Genomic DNA, 9661 nt, shown 5'->3' with positions numbered 1-9661 from the left:
GCTGGAAATCGCGCCACCAAAAGGAAGAACCGCAATCGGTGTTTCATCCTGTGAGGTTGCAGCATTTTCACGTTTCCTTATTTTGGAGAACGCTGCCTTTATATCGCGTGCACCATAGTCATTCTTTCGGAACACGTTCTTCAGGTGGTTAATCTCGGACCTTAAGTGGTCCTCGTGAGAAACAGTTTTGGCTCTATATAACAAAGTGTTCAAAACGGCTCTCTTCTGAGCAGGATGATGGAAACTCTGTGCACTCAGATATAAATCGTTATGCGTCGGCTTACGGTACACAGAGTGGCCGAGACGCCAGTCCGCCAGCCGTTGTACTAAAACGTCTAAGAAAGGCAGTCTCCCTTCCTTCTACATCTCGACAGTGAACTGGATGTTCGAATGTATGCTGTTCATGTGTTCCATTAATTGTCCGAAAGCTTCTGCGCCGTGTGGCCAGATCGTAAATGTATCGTCAACGTAACGATAAAATAAGGATGGACGGAGGGGAGACGAATTTAATGCACGTTCTTCAAAATTCTCCATAAAAAAAGTTAGCCAGTGATGTAGACAACGGAGAGCTCATCGCCATACCGTCTGTCATTTCATAAAATATTGTTCGATGAAACTAAAATTCTGTCCCATGCCTTCACGTACTGGGATTCTGTTACTAAGGAGGCTGTTGAAATAAGAATGAGCCAAAAGAACTTTACCCGCGGTAGCGGATACCGTCTGAGCTGTGCGTGGAAACGAGCGCTTGATGCAGAGAAGCAGCAGAGACGTTCCTTCCAAGATTTACGTTCCAACGGAAGCGGTGGACACCATCTGAGAGAGCAGTACGTAATCGCCGACCAATCAGAAGCCGTCTTCGGGCTATATAGAGGCTACCACAGCAGCAGTGAACCCCCCCCCCCCCCTTTTTCGTTTTTTCCTCTCCTCCCTCCTTGTTTTTCCCCCTCCTCCTGGTCCCCCCCCCCCCATCTGCCTTTGGCTCGGGAGTGTCATATTTGTGCCGCCATTTTCGTGAAGTGTTTTACAGTGAGTGTTTTTACAGTGAGTGTTCTGTGTTGTGTCTTTTGGGAAGTGTAGCGAACAGCCATCATACTGTCGCTGGGTGTGATTTTTTATCTCTTGCGATCAGAAACCAGACTGTCGCCATGTTTTTTGATTGTGTGTCTACTATGTTACTTGTCTGATTCCTGTATATTTTATCAACATTGCCAATCCCTTTCGCTTTCTGCTTTAACTTTCCGCGTTCTTACGCCATTTTACACTTTAAGTCACCATTTTATCGCCTGTTTTTCTTGTTTCTTTCTTCTTCCTTTTTTTAAAAAAAGTCTGTAGGCTGTAGAGCAGCGTACTAATTGAAAATCAATAAAGGAAAAAAAAAGCAGCAGTGAAGACAGTCAGTTCCTGACGATGACAATAGAGGTTGTTGTGGACTGGCAAGACAGCCAATCCACTATGACAGGAAGCCGAAAGGCACGCGTTTAAGCTCACGCAGACTGGCGTGAGGTCTGGAACAGGTCAGGGATATGAGACTAGCAAAAATAATACGTAGCTGCTGAAATACTTAACTTTAATCCATAATTGGTGAACATAGCTCTTGACGGTACATGTTTTACAGCATCAATAGTAACTGGTAATGGCGCCTTGCTAGGTCGTAGCAAATGACGTAGCTGAAGGCTATGCTAACTATCGTCTCGGCAAATGAGAGCGTAATTTGTCAGTGAACCATCGCTAGCAAAGTCGGCTGTACAACTGGGGCGAGTGCTAGGAAGTCTCTCTAGAGCTGCCGTGTGGCGGCGCTCGGTCTGCAATCACTGATAGTGGCGACACGCGGGTCCGACGTATACTAACGGACCGCGGACGATTTAAAGGCTACCACCTAGCAAGTGTGGTGTCTGGCGGTGACACCACAGAGGTAATCGTCGAAAACTCGAGATTTTATCTAGAACTGACGCGACAAGAATACCGAGAATGTTTTATATATAAGTGCCGCCGCGAATAACTTCGTTCCCATAATGAGAATTACACGCACGAAAGAATGGTGTCTTATATACACACCCTGTTTTTCCACGTAATCTGCGTCCGGTTCTACGGCCTTCCTCCAGCACGAAACAAGGAGGTGTATGCACTGTCGGCACCCATCCTTGTCCTGGTGGTGGAGCCACTGCTTCACTGTGGAATCACCTCCCCATCGTCCTCAAATGTCTTCAGCGAGTGACATCCATTAATGGCCCAAACAAGTGGAAGTGCGAAGGGGCTAGGTCAGGGCTGTAGGGTGGATGGGGTAACACTGCGCAATCGTGTTTTGCGATGTTTCAGCAGTCCTCAGACTTGTTGGGGGCCGAGCGTTATCGTGTTACAGCAAAACATCTCCTGGGTTGCTGAGGCACCGAAATCGCTGAAAGCGCGTTTTGAGTTTGTTAATGTGTTGACAAAAGCGTCTGAATTAACGGTACCGCCTCTTGGCATCACATCATTGAGAATCACACCTTCTGAGCCGTGTATCGACTCGTGCTACACCTTGAGTTTAGATTGCATTGGTTTTCTTTTTCTTCCCCTGACATGTTTGTTTGATATGTTATCTGTCATTAAGTGGCTGCTTGGTTGTCTTTTGCTCTCTGCTATCGATATCTGCGTTTTGCTTCCGGGAAACTGCTATGGAGGAAGTGAGGTCTTTGACCGTTTGTAACCTCGTGTGGTGGCCCGGAAGTAGGGGCGTTGCGCGCAGAGAGTGTGGTGGACACGGGAGGGCAGTGTGGCTCTCCAGCGCGGACCAGGCGTGGTCGGTTGTACCGAGTCGCCACGTGATGTATGTCGGCTGTGTGTAACGAGCGGGTCGAGTTGACGGAAGAGCTACCCGGGTGTTGGTTCTATACAGAATCGCCCCACCAGTAGTTGCTGTTCATTTCGCCTTGGTGGGACGTTAACAAGCTTCTTTAAGTCCTCCGTTTCAACACTGAAGTTTAAAAGGAGACACCCAACATGGAGTGGTCACTACCCGTCAACGTTGCAGAGAAGACGTGAACTCCGGTGACAGAGCGTGTTGTCGCGTGACCGTGGCGTGTTGGGTACGCTGGCGACGCGTGCGCGGTCGGATGTGTGGATCCTTGCCATCGGAGGTAGTGTTCTGCCTGTTCGAACATAATTGCAGGTTAAGTTCGTGGAACCTTTAATCGTTAAGTAATAATTTTGTGTAAGCAGCGTCTCTTCTGACTTGTGGCCTCCGGCGATCGGGTTTCCTGTCCCTGGCACCGGTCTAATTGAAGACAGTGATCTTTCCTCCTCCTCTCGTTACTGTCCGATGGGAGGTGTAGTTTCGGCAGTTTAGTTGTTTCGCTATTCTGTTGTGTGTTATGAGTAAATTCGTTCTTCTTGTTGGTTGATCATGTGGTCGCTCATTCAGGACTGTGTGGTGTAATGTTTCCTTGCACGAGGTTAGCTCTAATTCTGTCAGAAAGTTAAGCCATCTTATCACAAGTTTTCGCTGGCTAAAAGTCGGTGCAGTGACCAGCCTGAGAGTGGCAATTGTGTTTACGGGCGTATTTAAATTGGTCAGTATTCTGCCTAACCCGAGCATCCCAGAGTGGGTGATTTGTGGCCGCCTTGCACGGGTCTGTCATATCTGTTACGTTCTAATGATATTCCAGGACACTTTTGTTTAAATTTTTTTAAATTCCTCCAAGTTTGTAAATTCCTTTTATTGCCATTAATCGTGTGTTTGCTGAGACGTGTTTCATTTTTTTTAATGGCGGTGTTCGTAGCTTCACTACCTCGCCGTACTTTATTAACAAAGTTCTGTATTTAATTTTGTAGCCTGTTTACTAATGTTCTTTAAATTTTTTAAATTGTTGTATTGCTATAAATTACTTTGGCGTTAGCGGTGTGTTTTAAAAAGGCAGTTTATTGCCGTACTGCCAGCTTCTGAGTTTTTTAAAAAAAATTTAAACTGTTGTATTGCTATAAATTACTTGATTGCCGTTAGCGGCGTGTTTAAAAGGCTGTTTATTGCCGTATTGCTAGTTTCTGTAGGATAAGAATAAAACATTTGTGAAAATCTCAACTCGAAAGTAAACTACTAGAGATTTGGTCCCGTTTCCCAACTTGTGGTGTGGCTTGTAATAACCGTAACCACTGTGTGTGTGCCACCTTTACAGTTCCAGAACACGGCGATCATGACCTTACCGACCGAAGCAGTTGCATTGAATTTTTTCTTCTGTATGGAGTGGGAATTGCGCCATTCCATCGACAGTCGGTTTGTTTCTGGCTCAAAATGGTGAACCCAGCTATTATCACATGTCACAGTCCGGGACAAGGCCTTCCCCTCAGCTTGAAAATATTGCAACACATCGGGACAAATGTTTTTTTCTGGGGGAGGGGGGGGGGGGGGTTGTGATCCACCGTTAGACACCACGAGAGCCATCTAGCAGACACAAAATGAATATCGAAGAAGGCGTATAGTTGCATCCAAACTTCCTTTGCTGATTGAAAGATGCAGTGACAACTCGCGAGTCGCAATGCGTCTTACGCCAAGAAAAAAGAAATAAAAGTGAGGCAGTGTTAATACTTTCATCCTTCTTTACCTCCTCTGCATTACTGCAGATGACGTGTCACTGAGCACATTTGTACTGTGCATGCAGTACACTTGAGGTGCCTAGTTTTTTCACTGCCCTGTGTGGAATACGTAAGTTCTTGTACACTTCACTAACCTGCTGTCTTCATGATGATGATATCCCAGCGCAGAAAACAGCACGCAGGTCGTGGATTCTTTTTCTTGAGGCTGAAATAAACTTCGCAAGGAACTGCTGGTACGAATAATCTATAACTCATTTGGGATGCCACTCGCGTTTTTATTGATATAGACACGAGAAACTATTCTTTATCACAACGTATTGAACATATCTTTCCACAGTCATTATATCTGGCTAAAATAACATGAAATACATCCTGTCACAGACAACATGTCTGTCTACTGGAACGGTCAGAACTGGAGAATAAACTTGCATGGATCAAATACTACTATTACAGACAACATGTCTGTACCTAGCGACGGTCGGAACTGTAGTAAATAAAATTACATGAAACAAATACTGCTATAACAGTCAACATGTCTGTCTCCAGAATGAGATTTTCACTCTGCAGCGGAGTGTGCGCTGATATGAAACTTCCTGGCAGATTAAAACTGTGTGCCCGACCGAGACTCGAACTCGGGACCTTTGCCTTTTGCGGGCAAGTGCTCTACCAACTGAGCCACCGAAGCACGACTCACGCCAGTACCTTTTTAACATGTCTGTCTACTGGAACGGTCAGAACTGGAGAGCCGGACTGCCCGAGACACTTCGCGCGCCAAGCCAGCAAGGCGTGACCCGAACGCCACCGAAGTGCATCGGCAGTAATATCGTCAGTCTTTTGTTTTAGTAATACTTTGATTTTAATAATTTTGAAATGACTGATTGATAGCTGGCTGTTGAAAGATGATTATTTAAAAAATGAAGTAATTTGGATGACAGGTTTAATTAATAATAGCAATTAAAATTTAACGTTTTGGCGCCCTACTGCCGAACACAGCAGCCAATCACAGCATCATGCAGGCGGTCTTTCTCACGGGAATGGTACCGAATCTAACATTTGTCACAGGTACCTCATCCCACATAGCGCCATCTCTATGCTTCTTGCATCTCCACTGCCCTGGAAATAGCTTCCTGGAGCCTAATATGATGGCTGAATAAGCCAGAAATATTACAGTCAGTCCTCACGAATGACAACGTCAGCTCACTGCAACATGTCAGGTGTGCCAGCCGTGTACGGTCCCCCCAGGGGGTCCACAACTCTTTTGTGGATACGTGCGTAGCGAGCACGGGACCCCGAGCTAATGTGGCCTTCCTTCCTTTCCGGGCTGCATACCTTCCCTTTCCGCATCCTTCCCCATCCCTCTCTTCGCCCCTCCTCCCCTCACCTCTGGCTCTTTCCTTCCCTTTCTCCCCATCTGGGAGTATGGTTTGTGCCTACTTCCGGAGACGGACGCTCGTAAATGTACTGCATTCTTCGCCTTCCTTGCTTTTATGTCTTCTTCCTTCCTTTGTCCTTCTCTTTTCCTTTCCTCTTCACTTTACCCTTTTCTCCGCTGCGGCGTTTGAGACCTCTCTTCTTTCCTTTCCCTTTCTCTTTCTTCCTCCCTGTGCGTGTCTGAAGGCCGACCCACGCCTTTTGTGCGTAGCCGGTGACGGGGGTAACGCGTAATTCCCCGCCCCGGGTAGACAGGTAGGACACGTACGTACCCCCTGGTAACGGCCAGGCCCAGGGACGGGTGATTACCCGAGCTGATACCTTCCGAAAATGCCGATTGGTCCCTCCATCCGTTTGTCGGGAGGTGTGACCTGAGGTGTGAACAATCACCTAAGGGGGGAGTGCCCTCAGAGAGGGCCCCCACAAGGGAGGAGCGCGCCATCGGAGACGCCGGTAATCATGGGGGATTCTTCCGCAATGGTTTCCTCACCTTCCACTATGTCTGCTCACAAACGTAAGTATACTGAGTCTCAGCCACAGACGATTCTTCCATCGTTGCCACAGTTCCTTGTTGTTTCTCGGTCTGACGAAGGTCACGACTTCTCCACAGTCAACCCTTTCATTATTCAGAAAGGTGTCGACGCAATTGCAGGTCCTGTAAAGTCTTGTTCCAGATTATGGAATGGCACCCTGTTGTTAGAAACACACAGTGCCCTCCATGCACAAAAATTGCTGCGTACTTCTCTGCTCCACACCTTCCCTGTCAGGGTGGAACCGCACCGTACCTTAAATTCCTCGCGTGGAGTCGTTTATACACGCTCCCTCGATGGATTGTCTGACGAAGAAATTCAGCACTACCTGTCTGACCAGGGCGTAACGGCTGTTCATAGAGTTATGAAAAGGGTTGACACGAACATCATTCCAACCCGCACTGTCTTCTTGACATTTGACAAAGTTCAACTCCCATCGAAAATCAAAGCAGGTTATGAGATAATTTCCGTTCGCCCTTACGTCCCAAACCCTACGCGTTGCTATCGATGTCAGCGGTTCAATCACACCAGCCAGTCCTGTTCCAATCCGGCCAAATGTGTTACGTGTGGCAAGGATGCCCATGAGGGTGCTTGTCCACCTCCATCCCCTCGCTGCATCAACTGTATGGGTGACCACCCTGCTTCCTCTCGAGATTGCCCCGTTTTTAAGGACGGAAAGCTCATCCAGGAAATAAGAGTGAAGGAAAAGGTGTCGACCTTCGCTGCTCGAAAGTTATTCGCCAGTCGACAGCCCACCGTGCCTCAGACAGGAAAATACAGCACTGTCCTTGCTTATCCTCGGCCAACAAAGGAGGCGGCCACGCAGACTTGCGACCTCACCTTTAGTACCACGGTCGTCAGATCGGCCAGCGCAAAGATCGCCCGTTCAACCTCACCACTTTTGCCTGCCCACTCTATGGCTCACCCTTCGTCGGGTTCTGCTAAATCTCGAGCCCAAAAGTCAGACGCCAAGTTTTCGAAAAAAGAGCATACTCGTGAAGAGTTTTTACGTACCGCAACTTCACAACCATCGGTTCCTCCTTCATCTAAACATCATACTTCCAAGAAGGCTACAAAGACCCAGTTCCTCTCCTTCTCCGCCAAGGCGTGTCCCATCTACAGCACCACCTGGCGGAAATCGCCCTCGGCCGTCTTCTGTGTCGCCGAGGCGCTCTGCTGGTGGCCGATCAACCGGCCGATCGCTGGTGGCAGGGGCTGCTCCTGACCAACCTATGGATCAGCCTTCGGCTGAATGCCATTCCATGCTGTCGGTCGAAAGCTCTGAGCAGTTATTGAGTTGACAGCACCCTTGGTCACATTCCTCCATTTTCTGTTCACCCTATGTCCATTATCCACTGGAATATCCGCGGCATTCGAGCCAATCGGGATGAATTGTCGGTCCTCTTACGATCCTACTCGCCGGTCATCTTCTGTCTTCAGGAACCAAAGCTGCGTCCCGATGACCGCTTTGTTCTCCCTCATTTTCAGTCCGTCCGATATGACCTCCCCTCTGTTGAAGGCACTCCAGCCCATGGAGGACTCATGATTCTTATCCATGATAATCTCCATTATCAACCAATCCCCTTAAACAGTTCCTTCCAAGCTGTCGCCGTCCGTCTTTCCCTTTCTGGATACACGTTCTCTCTTTGTACTGTATACATTCCATCATCCACACCAATGGCAAGAGCTGATCTCCTTCATCTTCTTGGTCAGCTTCCACCCCGCTATTTGCTGGTTGGGGACTTCAATGCCCACCACCCGCTTTGGGGATCTCCACATCCTTGTCCACGTGGCTCTCTATTGCTAGACGTCTTCCACCAAGCGGATCTAGTTTGCCTCAACACTGGGGTCCCCACATTTTTGTCTGCCTCCACGACAAATTTATCTCATTTGGACCCTGCGGTCGGTACTGTTCCGCTAGCTCGGCGCTTCGAATGGTTCGCCCTTGATGATACACACTCGAGTGACCACTTTCCATGTGTCCTTAGACTGCAGCCTCCACTGCCATATATGCGCTCGCGACGCTGGAAATTTGCCCAAGCCGATTGGACACTTTTTTCGTCTCTAGCGACATTCGATGACCGTCGCTTTCCCAGCGTCGACGATGAGGTCACACATATTACCGACGTTATTCTTACAGCTGCGGAACGTTCAATATCACGCACCTCCGAATTGCCCCGGCGCCCCCCAGTTCCTTGGTGGAACGAGGCATGCCGTGACGCAATACGTGAGGGGCGACGTGCTCTTCGCATTTTCCGTCACCATCCTACTTTGGCCAACTGTATCCGCTATAAGCAGCTCCGTGCGCGATGCCGTCGCGTCATCCGCGATAGCAAGAAGGCAAGCTGGAAATTCTTTATTAGCTCATTTAACACCTTCACTCCCTCCTCGGAAGTTTGGAGTCGGCTTCGACGGTTCTCAGGCGCGCCTAGTTTCTCCCCGGTCTCTGGGCTCACTGTCGCGCATGATACCTTAGTGGACCCCGTCGCAATTTCTAACTCGTTGGGTCAGCACTTTGCTGACCCTTCGAGCTCTTCAAATTACCCGCCAGCGTTTCTCCCGAAGAAACGTGCAGCGGAAGTGCGACATCTTGCTTTCTCCTCTCAAAATCACGAAAGCTACAATACTGTTTTCTCCATGCGGGAACTCCAACATGCCCTCTCTTCTTCTCGCTCCTCCGCCCCAGGACCGGATGGTATCCATGTCCAAATGTTGCTGCATTTATCAACCCATAGTCTGCGTTACCTCCTTCGCCTTTATAATCGAATTTGGACCGACAGTACCTTTCCCAGGCGGTGGAGGGAAGCTGTTGTCGTTCCCTTTCCGAAACCTGGAAAGGACAAACATCTCCCCTCTAGCTATCGCCCCATTTCTCTCACGAGTAGTGTCTGTAAGGTTTTGGAGCGTATGGTGAATTACCGTTTAGCTTGGTGGCTGGAATCCCGCAGTCTTTTAACACCAGCCCAATGCGGATTTCGGAAGCATCGTTCTGCAGTTGACCATCTTGTTGCTCTCTCCACTTATATCATGAACAATTTTCTCCGGAAACGCCAAACGGTAGCAATATTTTTTGATCTGGAGAGAGCATACGATACCTGTTGGAGGACAGGCATCCTCCGCACACTGTTCTT

At 48.4% G+C, this 9661-nt stretch overlaps 1 non-coding gene across 1 annotated transcript; it reads right to left on the bottom strand.

Moving 5' to 3' along the window:
* Positions 1 to 5180: 5180 nt before the first annotated feature.
* On the bottom strand, positions 5181 to 5255 carry Trnal-caa (transfer RNA leucine (anticodon CAA)). The gene has a single exon. It is a non-coding gene; the product is annotated as a tRNA-Leu (tRNA).
* Between the last annotated feature and the right edge of the window lie 4406 nt (positions 5256 to 9661).

The sequence above is a fragment of the Schistocerca cancellata genome, chromosome 10 (assembly GCF_023864275.1).
Source record: "Schistocerca cancellata isolate TAMUIC-IGC-003103 chromosome 10, iqSchCanc2.1, whole genome shotgun sequence".
NCBI classification, from domain to species: domain Eukaryota; kingdom Metazoa; phylum Arthropoda; class Insecta; order Orthoptera; family Acrididae; genus Schistocerca; species Schistocerca cancellata.
This window is presented reverse-complemented; position numbering and strand designations above follow the sequence as displayed.